At 40.7% G+C, this 19,439-nt stretch overlaps 1 pseudogene; it reads left to right on the top strand.

Annotated features, from left to right (window-relative positions):
- The first annotated feature begins 14,568 nt into the window (after window positions 1-14,568).
- Window positions 14,569-16,683, top strand: LOC116322562 (annotated as a pseudogene).
- Window positions 16,684-19,439: the final 2,756 nt, after the last annotated feature.

The following is a 19,439-nucleotide window of genomic DNA, read 5'->3' as shown; positions in this document are numbered from 1 at the left end:
CTAGTTGTTTAGCTTCATTTAAAACTCCTATTTCACTGTGTTTCATGACAAAGCTTGCATGAGGAAATACCACAGGTGCCTCCACCCTTGCTGAGTTTGCTGAGATAAGCTTGACCAGTTCCTATTTTTAACTGTTTGAACATATGTTTCATGCTTATCACCTTGTAAGGAGTTGTTTTACACACAAGGGGCACCGACCTGACATATTTTAGGAAGGAGCAGTGTATAAATACAGAGGGAACTGATGTCTCAGTGTGAGTCTCCACTGAGATCACCCATGTATATGCATGTTTGAGTTGTGTCTTTCTTTGCTTGCTGAAACGATTCTTTGACATAATTTTTTGGTCCTCCGAGCCGGAGAGGAAATAACAACTGTTTTGTTGTGACTCCAAACAGAGATCTACACTGATTCCTGACGCCGTGGGGAGCCCGCACTGAAGTCTGTCGACAGCCCTCTCCAGGTAGAGGAGAAAGACCAGAAACGTTAAATTCGGGTTCTGGCCAGTGTTCTATCAGTGGTCCACGGCGGTGGGATTCAGTGGAACGATCTAACGAAACCGGCTGCAGCTACGTTTCAGTAAGGTAAAGAAACCCACACATATACACTCGCGTAAAAGGAAGATAGGTTTCACCCGCCGAAAGGGTTGGAGAGTCTGATCCACTGCACGGATCTAAAATAGGACTAATCCGCCGAAAGGATCTGAAAATTTAGGGCTTGCCCACCGCACGGGCTGGTAGAAAATTTAGGGCTTGCCCACCGCACGGGCTGGTAGAAAATTTAGGGCTTGCCCACCGCACGGGCTGTTAGACTGATCCGCTGAAAGGATCTGCGCGACTGTATATTATATGTTTGTGTTTTCTGTGTGTGAAGAGTAAATCATTTTTTACAGCACAGTACGCTGCTGGATTACTCTTTTGTTTTTGTCATTTTGTTTCCTGTCAGTAGCTAAAGTACTGGTGAGAAGGGAAAAAGGTCGTGTTTCATCACGTAAAGATGGCACCGCTCCATGAATAGCTGGAGTTGAAGGGTGTGTCAACTACCACTCCTAACTCTAATACCAGAGATGGCTCTGCAGTGTTGTTGTAATGGGTAACAAAGCTACGAAACTCACTGCTGACGAGCAGTGGCTAGAGAAAAAATGTCCAGGCGCCGGACAAATTAGTGCATGTAGATGGAGGAATCCAAAGAAAACTAAATGTCCCACATGGGAGGGAAAATGTAGCCCCTCCGCATTGACTAAATTAAAAGAAACCCTCCAAGCAGAAATAAATACTGAAAAGAATCCTAAAAAGAAAACAAAAAGTGGAATAAACAAAGGTTGAATTAAATTAGAGCTTATCCAATGTGTTCAAACTAACAACAGGCAGGATAACAACCTGTAAACAGGTATTAACAATGAAATATCGTTGGCATAACGACCGTGCCTAGAATGAATGGAATGCATGAAACCAGATAATTCACACGAAAGTATATCAAATAAAAAAGAGAGATGTATAAGGTATATTAAGGCTGTGTCATTGTTCAGCCAAGGAAAGTGTGTGAAAAGTGTGTCTCCAGCTTGGGTAAGGGTGAAACTGCAGCTCACCACCAGCCCTTGATGGATACATAATAAAATATATATGAAATATTATAATAGACTATTGTATATTTGTAGTATAGTAGTATATTGTAATATACTATTGATGTTATATAGAAATAAGAGAAAACAATTATGAGATAATAATATTAATAATAATATTAATAGTGACATAATATTAATGAGAAGAAGCATCTTATTCAGCCATGATGTAAGGTGGATAATTGTTAAAAGTAGTCTGAATCAAGCTTAAGGTTTGCTCAAACTCAGTTCAATGATATATGAGATGAAGAAAATAAAGAAAATACCTAAACTAATCAGGTGCATAGAGGCGCTTGACCTGATTGAATTCCTGTCATCCTAGATGAGACTTTGTTGAGATGGAGAGCAAACCTATACTAACAACTTTGCAGACAAAGGAGCTAGAGCAGCTGCAAAACAAAAAGTGGACACACTGACACTTGACACCCCCACACCAATTCCACTGGATGTCTTGAGAAATGAACAAAAATCGGCGCCATTATTAGAGCAAAAGAAATGGTTGAGGTGCAGAGCAATCCTACAGGATGATCTGATGATATGTGATGGGAAACCAATACTACCAAAGTCTTTATATAAAACAGTAGCTCTTGTGACACATGGAGTTACTCATGTGTCAACAGGAGGGAGTATAATTAGTTAAAAACACACTTCTATACATTAAATTTCAAAACTTCGGCAAAAGAATTTATAAGGACATGCATGATCTGTCAAAAGCATAAAGCACAAGCTAACCTAAGATCAAAAGAGGTCATTTTCCTGCACCACCTCACTCATTTCATACTATACACATGGATTTCATTGAACTAAATGAATGTCAAGGTTCAAAATACGCATTAGTGATCATAGATGTATTCTCAAAATGGCCTGAAATCTATCCAGTAAAGAAAGCAGATGCCATTTCAGTTGCTAAATGTTTGTGTAACCACTTTATTCCAACTTATGGCATCCCAACTCTGATGAGATCAGACAATGGGACCCATTTTGTAAATGATGTAATTAATAAAGTCTCAGAAGCACTAGGATTTAATATCAAAAACCACTGTGCCTATCATCCACAAAGTGCAGGATTAGTAGAAATAACAAATGGCACAATCAAGCAGAGACTTAGGAAGTGTATGGAAGAAACAGGAAGACCGTGGCCTGAATGTGTAGGCCTGGTAAAAATGTGGATGAGATTAACACAAGGATCTCAGAAGCTCACACCGCTTGAGATCATACATGGTAGACCATTTCCACTACCTATAACGAGTGAACCTTTAACTAAATCTTCTAGAGAAACCACATTAGCAGAATGGATGGCTAAACTGCTAGAAAACAAAGAAATCGTTCTGAATAATAAACTGCCAGAGGACTTTTCTCCAGTGTCTTGCAGGTTGAAGCCAGGTGACTGGATCCTAATCAGGGTACTCCAGAGGAAAAATTGGAGCTCACCCCATTGGGAAGGACCATACCAAGTGCTTTTAACCACGCCTACTGCATGCAAGATTTCTGAAAGACCATCCTGGATCCACCAAAGTCACTGTAAGAAAGTAAGTGAGAGCATAGACTAACTAGACGCCGACGCCCCTGCCCTTTGGTGATCCGAAAGGTGGAGGAAGGGCTGATCGGGTACATCCTGCCCTTTGCTTCTTGCCTTTGGTCTACTTATCAGAGGGGTCAGGTGCGCCAGGTCACCATGAAGCTGCTCCTGATCTCACTGACCCTGGCAGTACTGGCAGCAGGATGCTTCCTACTATTCAATATGGACCAAAAGCATCACCAGAAGAAAGCTTGGACGCATGATAACTCACACCACTACACAATGACATTTCCAATGGCACCTATTGGGTGCAGGGAATGGCCTGGCTATGTGTACAGCGGGCCTATTTCACTCTCCCTAAGAATTGGACGGGTATGTGTGCTCCAATCTTCATATCCGATCACACATTCAAGATAAACACCGACAACCAATCATACGCAAGAAGGAAAAGGTCAACCAGCTTATCAGCTCCAACAGCACATGACCTAATATGGGGCTTTGACGTCCCACAGGAATTCAAGCTTTGGACTACAGGACAGAAAGTGCTGCACTCACTCTTTCCGTGGGTGGGCACAGGAAAAAATGTGCTGAGGTGGCTTTTAAGTGGCTCGTGGACTGTTTTGCTGTATAAAGGTCTAATATTCATAGGACTCTTACTTGTATTATTCTGTGTATTCTCCACATGTATTCTCCCTTGTCTCAGGAAGATGATTTCTAAAATGATTTCCACATCATTGACAGCTTATGTTACTGTACCAATGGATGACAAAAATGATCTGAGTAACAGTGAAGATAACTTTGAGACGAAGATGTTTATGTGTGAGAAGAAAATCTTACAGACGACCTGTAAAGCTAGATTGCAATATAAGTAACACATAATGATGACATGTTTGAAAATGCTAGGAGCAAGAGAACATGTTCTGAAACAAAGTGTGAAACGTGTTTAAATGAGCTAAAACAGGAGGGAATGTTAAAGGATTTTTATATGTATTCTGCTTTATTGTAGTTAAAAAATCCCTAGTTGTTTAGCTTCATTTAAAACTCCTATTTCACTGTGTTTCATGACAAAGCTTGCATGAGGAAATACCACAGGTGCCTCCACCCTTGCTGAGTTTGCTGAGATAAGCTTGACCAGTTCCTATTTTTAACTGTTTGAACATATGTTTCATGCTTATCACCTTGTAAGGAGTTGTTTTACACACAAGGGGCACCGACCTGACATATTTTAGGAAGGAGCAGTGTATAAATACAGAGGGAACTGATGTCTCAGTGTGAGTCTCCACTGAGATCACCCATGTATATACATGTTTGAGTTGTGTCTTTCTTTGCTTGCTGAAACGATTCTTTGACATATCTACATTTGATTAATAAACTCACTTGCATCAGAGCTGCCGCATCTTGGGTCCTGAATAACTCACACACGGCTTGCCCCGGCAACCCGTGACAGAATTCAAAAATCCAACCACTCAACAGGACCCCCCTTTATTTTATTTTTTTTTATTCTTTATTTTTTTAATGTACTATGTTGCAACGGTGCCCCCTCGGTGTTCTTTTTTGGCGTGTGTTTTAAAAAACCAGGGTCTTCAGTCAGTGTGTGATTGGTTTTATACATGGCGATGGTCGTACGTATGCCTGTGTTTGATATGGCTGATAACAGTATGTTTAAATCTGACATGGCCTTTAAAAACTCTGGCCAACCGATAGGTGTCAAACCCTCAGAAGGTGTGTGCATGGTTGTGACGGCTTTAATCAGATCATAACCCAGGATGGTGTGTTTATCAACAACGATTTCGCCTTTGTCATTGTAAGAAATCAAGTCTGGCGAATGGCTCAGCGCTGATAGAATAAGTTCTGCATTCCTCCTACTCCTTTTAGGTATGTGTGTCAAAACATTCTCCGCAACAAAATCCTTCACCCCGTAAACAGGTTGGGTGTCCACCGGCAGGGGTTGCGCATCCCTGTTAAATTGTTCGGGTAGGGAAAAAGACAATACATTCTTTTCACGAGCACCTTGTCTCACAAGCGCTAGATGTCTTTGGAGAATATCACAGTATTTTTTAGCTTTCTCATACATATCTATGTCAAATTCTTGTAATACTTCTGGCATCTCCTTGTCCAACTCATTCTGAGCCTGTTGTCTGATGCTGTCTGTGTGCTGCTGCTGCTGCTGCTGCTTTAATAAGTCCAACTGGTGTTGGGGCACCAAAAACATCTTTTGCACATGTTCCATTTTCACCTATTTGCTATCAGACTGGTTATGAAAGGGATTGTAGCCCCTAATAATGGTAGTAAAAACCCGCCAGATTGGTTGATTGTCTTTCTCTTTGTCAAAGTTTTGATCTTTTTGTCAGCAATCAGTCTGATTATTGTTTTTTTTGTTTTTTTTAGTGCGTTCAGTGTTACACCTTTACATTTAACATGCCCAGCAATGTGTGATACGCATAGCATTTTGGCCCAACGGAAACAAATTCTACTATGTAATCCTCCGCACCTCCCTCTCCAAAATCTAATTTGCTGGTGAGATCCCCCAGAAACGGGCCTAGAGGAGGCATCCAGTCGCCAGGGCGTGCCGTGAAAATGACACTATCCATGTCACAATACAGCACGTGCTGCTCCAAGTTGTCTACGTGTGGAGTGGTCATAATAGGTGAGCGCTCCTATTTATGGGTTTTGGGATCAAAGCAAAGTTACCACGTCATAAAGGATCGAAGCAAAGTTACCACATCACAAGGGATCAAAGTGATTCTAATGTATGCGCAGGCGCACACACATGTTTGTTTGTGCAATATTGTTCACACTAAATTTGACCGTAGGCAATTTAATATGAGTCAATCAAAGAAAATGTTAGTTTTGGAGAATTTTGAAATTACGAAACTGACAATTACGAGACTTTTTGTTCGCGTATTTGTGTTTTTTTCTTTTGCATAACATGTGGAGCTTTTCTGTATATAGTCATGTCGTAGATTTCGGAGCAAACAAGAAATTGATGAAAATGTTCTATTTTATTTTAACAATCATCAACTGCATATGCAGGTTTCGTACGGGTGGCATCAGCTCCGCAGGCCCAAAGTGACTGCCTCTAGGTTTCGGGAGGTGTGTCACGTCAGAGGCCACAGCTCGGCAGAGTCACTAGCACAGCGTATATTGAAGGGAACAAGGCAGACAGCAGACATGAGGAGAGCAACTGAGATGGAGCCTGCAATAGCAGCAGACTATAGTAGGCTAATGAATCTTAACTACTCACCCTGTGGTCTGGTCATTCACCCCATTGCCCCCTGGCTTGCTGCATCTCCTGATGGTGTTGTTTTTGACCCCAATGAATACCCCCAGTTTGGCCTTGTGGAATTCAAATGTCCCAATGTACAAAACTTTATTGACTGCAAATATGTGCAAATGGAATGTGGTACCCCTAAACTAAAAAAGAGCCACACATATTACTGGCAAGTGCAAGGACAACTGCTCATCAGCGGGATGCAGTGGTGTGACTTTGTTGTGTGGGCACAAGAGGACTACCTAGTGCAAAGAACATACATGGATACAGATGTGCACAATGCAATCAGAGAAAAGGCTGACTACTTCTTTTTTTACATAGTGTAGAGATTAGAAAGATATTTTGCTGCTATTATTATAATCATCATTACCATTGCACTAATAATTAATATTGATATTGCATTCAGACGTTCAAACATACTGGTATCATATTAGCCTTTATTACAGGTCCAGTTATAACCACTTTAAACTGTTGAGTTGAATCTATAATCTTAAATGTTTATTTGCAGACTGCATTGTAAAAGAAAGGCCTAACGCTGAGTATACTCTGTGCCAAAATAAGACAGGAAATTACATGCTTTTGCAGAGTGTGCTTTTTGCAGAAGTGAAACCGAAAGCAGAGTCTCAGGAGACCACCAGTTTATTCTTTATTATGTTTTATTCATTTATATCTTTTGATTAAGCTTTTAGTAGAGGTTCTTGATTAAAACATTTATTCAACATATTACATATATAGTTCCAGTTAGGTTATTACATGTAAGGATGAGCCTCTGTTCTGGTGAAAGGTCAGAAGTGCAACGGGTGAGATGAGAGAGCATTTAAGGTCGAGACACACATACAGTTAGTGGGTTCATTTATAGGTGAAAGTTTAATCATGTTTTGCTTGCAACTGCAAAATTGTGCCTGCATACGTGACAGTTTGTTGCAGAACTGAGCTTGATGTTCCAGAAGATAAGCGTGGGCAGGACGAGTGACAGGATGCACCTGGCGACAATGTTCTTTTCAAACTATGTTAAAAGTCATTGTGGTTTTGAGTTGACGTATGCATGTATTGTATCGGATGACGTATGAGGGGGCATCGGTAAATATACCCTGATGTGATAAAACCATTCTTGTGTAGTTGCTGGGCGGAGATCTGATGCTGTCTGCGTACAGCGTACCATCTCCCCACGCTGCGTGTGTTCATTAAAAATCATCGTTTGACTCCACCCGGCCGGATCAGTGTGTTATTTGGATTTCCTCCTGTATCCCTCCTTAATTTCGAATCTTAACAATATATATGCCAAGATACCTGTGTTTGGAAAAATGAACAGTGAAAACATAGCAAAAAGGAAAACAGATCCTTCAGGCTGGCTGGAACAAAATAACTGATGTTTTATTTGCAATGCATTTCATGAATTATTTTGTTGTTACTTGTTGTTACATGTTACGTTTTATGTGAAATCAATAAACTGTTATTTAAGCAATGGCATCAATTTCATTTTTTTAAAAACACACATTAAAACATTGAATTTCTGTAGAACTTATTTACATGGTAAGTATTTAACACTCCATGCCTAGCATACTGATATACATTTAGACAATAACACAACTGAGGAAAGAAAATGACAAATGGTATTTTGGATGTTCCAAAAGCACAATGTCACTTATGATTTTAAACCGATTTAGTGATTTACTTTATAATTTTGATAAACAATTTTGTTGAATCTGAATAGTAATATAGTATTATAATTAAACAGTATTATTAACGTTCAACATTTGCAATGAATTAGAATGATCAATAACTGGAACTCAACTATCAGCACTCAAGTACCAGTTCTGTAATCAAGTATTGTCAGCTGAGAAGGAAGAAATGCAACTGTAGTGGCCTCAGCTGCAGGTCATTTTCCATAAGTTACTTGTACTGGCATTGGTGTATTGGGAAAAAGCCATCTTGTCTCACTTAACCCATTTTTTAACTAATGCTGTGTTCTGGTAATTTGACAACATACATGCTACTGCAAACAGTTGGTTGATATTGTAAACATGTGACATGGTAATGATGCTATCAAAAAGTTTGTTCTGTTTTATCCTCCTAATGACTCGCTCCACATGTACCCTGAGTCTGGCTATGGCCTGCGTCTCCTTAACCTGGTATGCTGGCACCTGCTTCTGCTTAGATAGAAAAGGTGGGCAGTACACTTTGCATTTACAACAATCGGTGATTAGGAAGCCCTTATCTACCATCACTGCCATGTCTTCAGTCAACTTCTCAGCAATGCCTGATTGTTTGAATAGTTCCTTGTCACTAACCGAACCAGCATAGAGATTAGAGATGAATGTCACTGGACCATGTGGAGCTATGCCAACTAGAGATGGTCCGATCCGATATTACGTATCGGTATCGGTCCGATACTGACGTAAATTACTGGATCGGATATCGGTGAGAAATTAAAAATGTAATCCGATACATTAAATATAAAAAAAAACACCTCACAAAACTTGCGATACGGTGTAACTCGGCTCATAACCGTAGCACGTCGGAGCAGTGTGCTCACGTGATAGAGCGGCTGTGTGTATTTGTAGCCTTGCTACCAAACCAGCATTTCATCTCCGAGGAAGTTATCCCAGAGAGAAGTAAAGCAAGTGTGTAAGTTCATCTCTGAGTGTTTGTAAAGCGTTCCCATGTTAAGCTTAACAACCGATATATGGAGCGACTGCCTCTCTCTCTCTCTCTCCCTCACCTTCCTGCAGCTACTTCAATCGTGAAACTGCTTAACGATCAGCTGATCGGCTTTTCTGTCGCGAGTCCGTCTCTCTTCTTTGTTTTTGGCCCACTTTGCACCAGAAAGAGGAAACCAGCGGCGGAACAACAGCAGCACCTTTAACCTTGATAAGCTGTTGTTAGAATTTATTTAATATTACTTTCTACACCAGGATCCTTTCTACGTAGCTGACTGCTGGTAACTGTGCAGGGGCGGATCTAGCAAAGTTTAGCCAGGGGGCCGATAGGGCATTAACAGGAAAAGGGGCACAAAGACATACTTTTCTTTCTTATTCTCATTTAAAATGTCTAGCTTTTAATAAATAATTATCTGAATCTTACACCTAAAGTTTTAATCTGATGTAAAATGTATAGAAGTCCATTACTGTATATAGTAACTGTTAAGTCTAATATACCCTAGTAAGCTATAGTACTTTTTCCTTTGGGAAGATACCATCTGTGCAGTCTGCAATTCTGTTGAAGAAAGATGTTGAATCTATTTAATTATTCTTGAAAAATAATTTAATTCTGTGCATTTTTTTTTCACCCTGCATCAAATTAAAGTTGATTACATCGATTAAGCATCATGACGTGGAGGGTGGGGGGTGGTTCCCTATTTTTTTTTGCTGGGAGTTTGCAACCCTATTAGTTAGGTTGCTTAATATTTCTGCTAAGTACTCTTTAAAATACCAGAATAGGGAGGATGGAGTAGGTTTAAGTTTATTAGATTGATCAGTGTTGCTGAACTATAAAATATTTTGGGTGCAGTGTATTTTTTACATACAGGTATAACAGAATAGCTTTAGTGTTATTGTTTATTTAAACTTGAGTATGAACTTATACAAAATGCAGCAAGATATTAAAAAACAGTTTTATTGATTAAAAAACACACTATATCGGATTCATATCGGTATCGGCAGATATCCAAATTTATGATATCGGTATCGGTATCGGACATAAAAAAGTGGTATCGTGCCATCTCTAATGCCAACCAGGGCTTTCATCGTACAGTGGGATTTGTACGAAGAGTACATTTCACTTTGGAGAAGTGGTGAGGATGGTGTCTGACACCTCAGCTCTGTACAGTCAAGAATCATCTGGGTGTCTGAGAAATCTTTGAATTCCTCAGGGAGGTAAGCTTGCACTTCTTCACGTGTAAGCCAAATGCATTGAGACCCCAGTGCAGTGGCAAGAAAATTTGTCCATGTTGCAATAATGCGGCTCACTGTGGACTGGTGTATGTTAAATCAGTGTGCCAGGTCCCTCTCCTTCAAACCAACTGACAGGAAAACCAGGACAAGAAAGAACTCGTCAATTGGCTGTAGCAGCTGCCTCTGGAAGGTGAAAACAAAAGGGAAAATGTTACTCCTTAAGCTATGAACTAGTAAAATTATGCTTTTCTTGGCTAAATGTTTTGTAATGGTTATGCATACCATACTGTACCATGGGGTAAACAATGAGGTGCTGTAATACACAGGTGTATGTATGTAAAGGATACTGAGTCTAGTATGCTATTGTACATTATGTAATGTTATTGTACATAAATACAATAACATTACACCTCTAGTTCTAAATACCAACAAACCCATAACCTACCGTTGATGTGCCTGCAGGTGTCAACACTTCTTCGTTCCTATTGGCAGCTGACTTGGCTCTTGAAACCCGGATCATTTTATAGATGCAAGGCTCAATCAAAATCCAAAATGCCATCAAATGATCAAAGCTTGGAAATCTATTCATGAGAGAGACATACATCGTGTCAATCATTAATTAACATTACACACTGACGTAAAAATAATGTAAACTGTGACAAATATGCTAATGGTATGCTACATAACATAGTCTGATTAAGAGTCTGTTTGGTGTTGTATTTTACCTGTAGCATTAGGATATCTTTTAAATACTAAAGCATCTACATGAAACATACAATCAGCAGAGAAAAAGTAAATATCTATTTTGTTTTCATTAAGACTGGAAACACTTTCGAAATTTAACTGATGGTGACCTTGGTATATTTTAAACAGTTAACTTGAATAGAACTTAGGTATACCTGGTATAGAATCTGATGTCAGTGTCGGAGCCAGCAAAGCGCTGTAACCCAAATTCTCGCTGGACATGTAACTCCTGCATTTCCTTCCTCAGAGTCTCTATGTCTTTGGACAGGTCTTCTGCAGCTGATGCAGATATGTCCAATGCAGACGGCTCAGGGACTGAGCAGTAGTCATGATCTATTGTAAGACTGTGCTCTTCTTGATTGTCAGGAGGAAATAGTTCAGGGCGTCGCTCCGTTCTCTCCCAAACACTACGCTGCGGTTGGCTCTATGAGTTGATCACTGGCAAAGTGTCTGCTGCAGACCCTGGTGTGAGAGGTAATCGTGAAATGATCCCGGTCTATATTTACCAGCCATTGTCTTCTCAAGTCGGAATGGGTCGGAAAGGCATGAAAACTTAGTATGCCGTTAAATTTGGCTGAAGCCGAACAAAGTGGGACACAGCAATGCTCGGAGTATTTCTTCTCCTGTTTTTGAAAATGTTCTGTTTTAAGTACTTTCCTTTTTATACTAATTCTGAAGTGACATTAGCGTAGCTACCGATAGATAAACAAACATACCGGAAACGCCCAAGCGGTAGTATTTGGAAACGGAAATACGTCACACGCCCTAGTGCAAGTAGTCCAAACGGTGCCGCTATTATAACAGTTAGTTATTGCAGGGTAATTTATGGAATATGCTGTGAATTTAACCAAGATTACACAGCAGTAGCAGTAATGCGAGTTACTTCCCCAAAGTGAAAGCTTTAAACGTTAGCCCGATGCTTAACTAGCCAACTCAAGGCTTTCTGATTGAAGGCTAAAAGCGGCGTTGTCACCAAGTAAATAGAATATTGATTATATTTTTGTGTATTACTGCAGTTTTTTCAAGTATTAACTTGGTGCTTTTGGCAACCTTAGGGGGAAATAATGGTAATATGACTGATCCATATGGGCACAAAGAATATACACTTTTTTGTGCTACCGAAGTTCCGTGGCTTTCATTCAAAATCTGTTTATCGTTAAGCAACTTAAACATTATAATGGCTTCAAACTCACATTGAGGCCTGTGGGGCACTATCAGCCGCTGAAACAGTAGACAAATGAATATTTCATACCTTAAGGCTGCCTGTTTATTTAAGGGAGATGATTAATACATTATAATTGTATATAATAATATCACAGATGATAGATTAAATAGGTTTTTGATAGATGCTTGTGCATTCTTAAAGTCTTATATGTTGAATTGAACTGAGTATGTCATCTGTTCAAAGCCTCTCCCAGTCAGTGCTGTTCTGTATGCCTTTCTTACTGTACATGATATTTTTTTACATCAGCATGCTAAAGGACTTGTTTAGAAGAGACTGCTATTTTATATGCTAAAATATGTTTTTCTTCTGGGCCAAGTTGGTGAAAACACTTTATTATCCTCTAATAGATTTTTTAAATGCTTGGTGATCGTAGTACCCAAAACTAGCTGCATCAGGTACTTCCCTGTGTGTTTGGAGAGGATCAGAAGTCCCAGGAATTTAAAAAAAGCCCCCAAAACAAAAACGGCAACTAATTATTTATCTGCACAGCCGTACAAGTGGCTGACTGCTAGTTTGGTCTTCTGAGGCCGTGTCCTAGTCAGTGTGTCTCGCTAGATTTCTCTCTCTTCTGTTAATTGAGCGTTTTTTGTTTTTTTGTTTTGTTGCAGTTCTGGTTAATAAGTGAAATTAATAAAAGCCCCAGAAATATTGTAATTGCATCTCTGTTTGTTCTGTACTTGCTAACTGTCAATTCAGAAGAAAATGTAGCTGCTGTCTTCCTGTTGCTGTTTGCCAACAAACTCAGTTCCTTTGCCCGATAATTTACTTCAAAAAAATACCTACATATATATTTATAAGCTGAGTTATTATATAGCTGAATAATTATATCTTTCAATTAATAACTAATAATGTCTTATTTTAAAATTGTGTCTGTGTCTTTTAGCTTCTTCTGCTTATTATTGTTATCCATCCATTTTCTTCTGCTTATCAAGGACTGGTTTATCCGGGCAGCAGCCTAAGCAGAGAAGCCCACATCTCCCTCTCCCCAGCCACCTCCTCCACTTCTTCTGGGATAACACCAAGACATCCTCAGGCCAGCTGAGAGATATAGCCTCTCCAGAGTGTCCTAGGTCTGCCCTGGGCCTCTTTCTCCTTTTCTCATCAGCCTCTCTTCAACATGAAGGAATAGCAGTTCTACTCTCAGCCCCTTTTGAGTAACTGAACTCCCCAGCCTGTCTTTAAGGGAGAGGCAACACCCTTAGAGAAAGTTCATTTTTTTCATCTGTCAGTCCTCTGCTCACCTCTCCCCAAACTTGTAAACAAGACCCAGAGAAGATTAAACTCCTCCGCTTGATGCTGCAAGTCATTATTTTTTATTGTCTTTTTCTTAATATATTCAGATAATTCTAAAAAATATATGTACAACAGTTTGTTTATGCAGTCAGCATTTGTATATATACAGCAGCACTCTCAAACAAGCAATAGTGAACGCACCTGTATGAGGCAAATTCCACAATTACAGTTCAATCAGTCCCCCCACTCTGACACTTTTTTCCACTTTAAGTGAGGAAATGGAATTAAATCTGGACACATCTTTATCTTTTTTGGACATATCAACATATCTTTTTAAGGTTAAGAGAATATGGTCATCAGATTGGAGAAGCTGAACAATCAGAGCTGTGATAATGATATTTAAGGTGTTTTGACTGGTTCATAATGTCAGCTCACACGAGAAAACATCCCATGCTAAAAGTTGCCGCTAGCTGCTGGTTGATGGTGAGCGGCACGGTGAATTTATTGTGTATTTTCCACAGTCTGTACAGATGAAGAGTAGCAGAGCTGGAGATGAGGCAGGAGGAAGAGTTTATTCAATTCAATTTCAGTTTACGTATATAGCGTTAATCACAACAACAGTCACCTCAAGACACTTTATACCGCAAGGTGGAGGCCCTATTGTAATACAGAGAAAACTAAAATGATCAAAACAACCCCTTTTGAGTGAGCACTTGGTGACTGTGGGAAGGAAAAAAACCATTTTAACTGGAAGAAACTTCCAGTAGAACCAGGTATAGGGAGGGGCAGCCTCTGAGGACTGGTTGGGGTTGAGGGGAGAGAGAAAGGACAAAAGACATGCTGTGGAAGAGAGCCACTCTATGAGCTCTTCATTCAGTTTGTGGACTGTGGTTTAGCTTGACTCCATGATGTTTCTGAACTAATGCTTTGCTCAATTAATGTTGCAATGAATTATAGGTGGATTTTACTGATATTCTATCTTTATGTTGTCACCAAACAGATCTACAGATTTGGGATTAGCTACAGGCTCCTCCACCCCTGCTGACTCTTCTGTCCTGCCCAGGATGGCGCCCCTGGTGCCCCCTCGTCAGGTCCAGCAGTCCTACCGTCCATCCAACAGCTCCTTCTCCCCTCTTACAGCCCCTATGGGAGCTCCATCTATGGTGGCTACAGGCCTTACAGCTACAGCTACAGTGGCGGCTATGGTGGTGGCTACAGCCTGGGAGGATACAGACACACACCTCACCTTGAAGACGTCCCCCCCAGCAGGTTTGTGCAGCAGGTGGAAGAGATGGAACAGCAAGCACTCACATATTCATATGAATACATTTTTTTGTTTTGAGAGGTGTACTCAACACAGGACAGTGGCTGCAGGTGCTAATTGTTTTGAGTTAAAAGTAATTAAGGCTGCTGTTGTAAAGTTTGATAATAGAATCTGAAACTGGTAATGTTCAGGGCTGCAGTACACATGTAAAGATGAGTCTGCTTGTATGACATCAATGTGCCTTTCTGTAACTCTGTGGCAAAAAAATTGGCTACTGTAAAGTAAAGGGATATATTTTGCTGCTATTTTTTATAATCATCATTACCATTCCATTAATAACAGTATTGATATTGCATTCAGATGTTCAAACATATTGGTATCATATTAGCCTTTATTACAGGTCCAGTAAGAACTACTTTAAACTGTTGAGTTGAATCTATAATCTTAAATGCTTTTGAAAGTTTTTTTTATAATCTTAAATACTGGTTACGTTGGTGTGTATGGGAGAGGTCCAGACTTCAGTGTGTGAAAGACTGAGTTGCAGGCTGACAGGAAACTCAGGCTTTTGCAGAGCATGCTTTGCAGGAAGTGAAACCGAAAGCAGAGTCTGAGTGCAAGTTATTTTGAGGAGTTGTGTGGATGATGCTATTCGAATAACCAGGTTATTCTTTATTATCTTTTATTCATTTATACCTTTTATTAAGTTTTAAGTAGTGGCATGTGATTGAAACATTTGTTTAATACATTTTATACATAATTCAAGATTATTACATGAGGATGCCTCGGTCTGGTTGCATAAGCGAAGAGGTGGAATAAGGGGCAACTGAGGTTAACCTGCATACACACATACACACACATACAGTTAAAGAGGATCATTTGTAGGTGAAAGTTTAAGCATGTTTTGCTATGACTGTGTACGTGACTGTTTGATGAAGAAGCAGGTGCAGGATGTTCGAGAGCTGAGGTGGCTTGTGGGAGACCACCTGCGGAGAAGATGGAAGCGAGTGTTCTTTTAATTGTGTCACAAGTTGTCAAATAGAACATTTGTGGTTTTGAAACTGCTGCATGTAATGACGTAGAGAGGGCGTCAGTAAACATACCTCGATGCTATAAAACTATTGTTTTGTCGCTGTTAGGGCGAGATCTGATGCTGTCTGCATACAGTGTTATATCTCCCACGCGTGTGTTCATTAAAAATCATCGTTTGACTCCACCTGGCCAGATCAGTGTGTTATTTGGATTTCCTCCGGTATCCCTCCTTAATTTTGAAACACTACCATATGACATTAGTTACTTTACAACTGTAAGGAAAAGCAGAAGGACTTGTTTTTGGTTAAGACCAGTTAAAATTATGAATGTCTTTAATTCAGTTTCCTTGCTTGGTTTAGACACTAAGTGGGCGAGCGAGGAGGACGACCACGTGGTGGCCAGAGGAGAATATGACTTTACAGCTGCTTCAGGAGGAGCTTTCTATGCGAGCTGGAGAGATGCTCAACCTCGCTCCTAAAGGTGATGAGCTTTTTACTGGCTGCGGGACATTTGATTCTGAGTGCTTTGACCCAAAACCTTCTATTTTTGTTTTCCTTATCTTAGAAATAACAGATGAGGGCTCTTCTTTTGTGTGAGCATGCCCCATGTTTACAACTATCACAGTTTTTTCCTCTCCCTCGTGTTTAGAGCTACAGCCCTGTGTGCGTGGCTGGCTCCTGGCCAGTGTGGACGGTGAGACCACAGGCTCGTCCCAGCCAGCTACATTAAGATCCTCAGCAAGAGAAGAGACCGCTGGGCCACAGATATGGAGAGTCCCGCTCAGGCCCAGCAGGCAAACACGCAGGCACCCCAAACAACCTCAGCTGCACAAATCTGTGCCTCTCCTGCAGCCCATAAACGTACAGCATCTACCCGCATCATGTAGAGTACATGAATGACCCATCTCGTCTTTCAGCTCAGTCTCGTCAGATTCATTAAGTTCAGCTGTGTCCCCCTCCTGTGTGCAGTTTCCTCGTTTCCCTCTGCGTGTATTTATAGTAGTGATGGCCAAACAAAGCTTTCTGAAGCTTGTGTTGAAAAACGATTCATTACTCGAAGCTTTTTAACACAGTCCTCTCTGGTGACATCTGGTGGTCACAAATATGAAGAGCAGCTTGAATCTACAAAAAAATGACCTGCTTCATTATGATTGCCCACTCTACAGAGTGGAATTCACAATTCACAATTGGACGTCACTGATCACGTGACTCTGGCCAAACGAATCAAGCACCGACAGAGTGCTTCTGAAGCGGTGTGTTGGTGTTTTTTGACACGCGCCAGAGTGTCAGCTTCAAGTGGGCCATCACTAATTTATAGCATTTGTCCTCTTGTGTGCGTTACTGGTCCGTCTGTGTTCCTCCATGCTGTTTTTCCTGCTTGTCATCCTTTGTGTTACCTCCGTTCCCTCGTGTCCAGGTTTGTTATTTGGTTCTCAGCTTTCCCAGTTTAGGTTTTCTTAGTTTTGTTTCTCGCCTCCCTTGCCTTTGTTTGTATGTCACTCTCCATAAATAAAGCTCTCTCACATCAGCAGTGCCTGCATCCTGGGTCCTCCATTCATATCTCAACACGCAAACCCTGACATTTATTGTGTTGTTACATACTACTAGGAAGTGCTGAGAAAATATGAAATTATGATGCTATTTATATAGAGGCACAATACCAACACAGAACAGTGGGGACACAGAACCAAAACCTAAGAACTAACAAAGACATATCAAGAAATCAAAGATTAAAAAACAGAAAACACTGGGCCATCGACCCAGGACCGTGACATTCAGTTTCTCAAGGAGTAATCAAAGCAAACATTTTTTTCTTTTTATGAGTAAGAGATTTCCTTTATGGGTTACATGATGGTGTAAGTTCCAGCACAGCTCATTTCGTTTGCAGAAGTGCTCCGAGGCCCCTATGAAACACATAATTGAAAGAATCTAATAAATTAGAGGGGTGTTGTAGCTCTGGTATGACTTTTTGTTCTCATGCTGCATGACGACTTTACTTTTTTCTTTTTTTTGGTGGGAGGAAGTTGACATCTCAGTCCATTGTGACGCGATCTTTGACTGGCTTATGAACTCTCTCAGGAGGAACTCAGCAGGAGAGGGAAACAAGGACAAACCCCGGCTTGGTAAAAAGGAACAAGAACAGAAAAAAATCAACACTATTACACATCCCTGAGCTGTCATTTACACCACCTGTGGCGGTTGATTTATTGGTCACTAAACGTGGAGTGTGTTTGGTGCGTCACTGGCTGCGTGTTATTTGTCGGTTGTGGGGTTTGGGCATTGATATTTGACATCACAGCAGAGAGACTGGATGTGATGTCAGAACCCTCTAAATCTTGTAATTTACAGATATTTAATTCCAAATGATTTGACTGCATCATTGTGTCTTTGAGTTATGACCCAAACTCTCTATCAACTTTGTGAATAAATTCACATCCCCCTGTGACCTCATAATAACACCACAGTTCAGATGGTATGAATGAGTCATGAGGTCACACCAATAGTGACAACATCAGCAGTGACATCACTAAAGTTGCCAGGCGAGACCATAAATAGAACCTGTGACGTGGAGCTGGTACCACGACGCAGGTATAGACGCAAACATGCGAGGTCTTCTCACCCCGTTCGCAGACGCAGGAGACCCCACAAGGCCTCCGGTGTCCGCAGACATGGGAGAAGATACCGTTGCAGACATTAGACAATCTCAATAAACATGTAGGATGAACATCAAAACTGTTGTCCAATCAAGTTTTTTTTTAGGTAAGATATGTTGTTGTTGTTGTTTTGTGTGTGTTTGTTATCAATGTTGTGAAAAAAGTTAAGCTTAGTAAGCCATCAAGCACTGATTACACGTAGAAAAGCAACAATAGGAGACAGAACAGGCCGCATGCTAATTAGAAGGTGTTATTATTCAGTCTGTACATCAAATAGAAGGCACTAACCACAAGGTGATCTTCAATGCATCTCTGTGTGAATGCGAATGGGGCGAGAAGATCCCCACTAACTGCATGTATTTACACTGTGGGAGGAAGCCGGAGAGAACATGCAAACTCCACACAAAGACCCCAGCCTGATGGGGTTAGGGTCCTGAATTCGATACCCTAACCCGGAACTTAACGCAGGACAGAGGAAGGGATGAGTGATGTTCATGTGTGCCCAGGTGTATGATGTGGCTCTTTGCGGTGACACAGTAAAGAATGTGGCTCTTTGTCTCTGACTGGTTGGCTACCCCAGCCCTTGCCCTTCATGTATTTCAGTAATGTCTTTTTCTCCCGTCTTCTCCTCTCGTTTACATGTTTTCCCCTTGTGACCCATTCCTTCTGTCACGTGCGTTTTCCCCCCCAGCCATCATGTTCTGTTTGTGCTTAGTTATGTCCATGTCTCATCTCCAGTCCCGTTTTCCCTCTGTATGTATTTACAGTGTGCGTGTTCCTCGTCGGTTCGTCATGTTAAGTCTGCGTGTCTTATTCCGTCATGTGTCATGTATCACTCCAAATCTCACTACCTTTAACTGATAATAACTGTTTGCTGAGTGTTATGTCTAAAAGGTATTGCACAATAGCCTCTAGTAGAGGATCAGGTTTGTTTTCCACTGATAATGGATTTTAACATGACTGACCAATGATTGTGGAGCACGTCCATG

The sequence above is a fragment of the Oreochromis aureus genome, linkage group 13, assembly GCF_013358895.1.
Source record: "Oreochromis aureus strain Israel breed Guangdong linkage group 13, ZZ_aureus, whole genome shotgun sequence".
NCBI lineage: Eukaryota > Metazoa > Chordata > Actinopteri > Cichliformes > Cichlidae > Oreochromis > Oreochromis aureus.
This window is presented reverse-complemented; position numbering and strand designations above follow the sequence as displayed.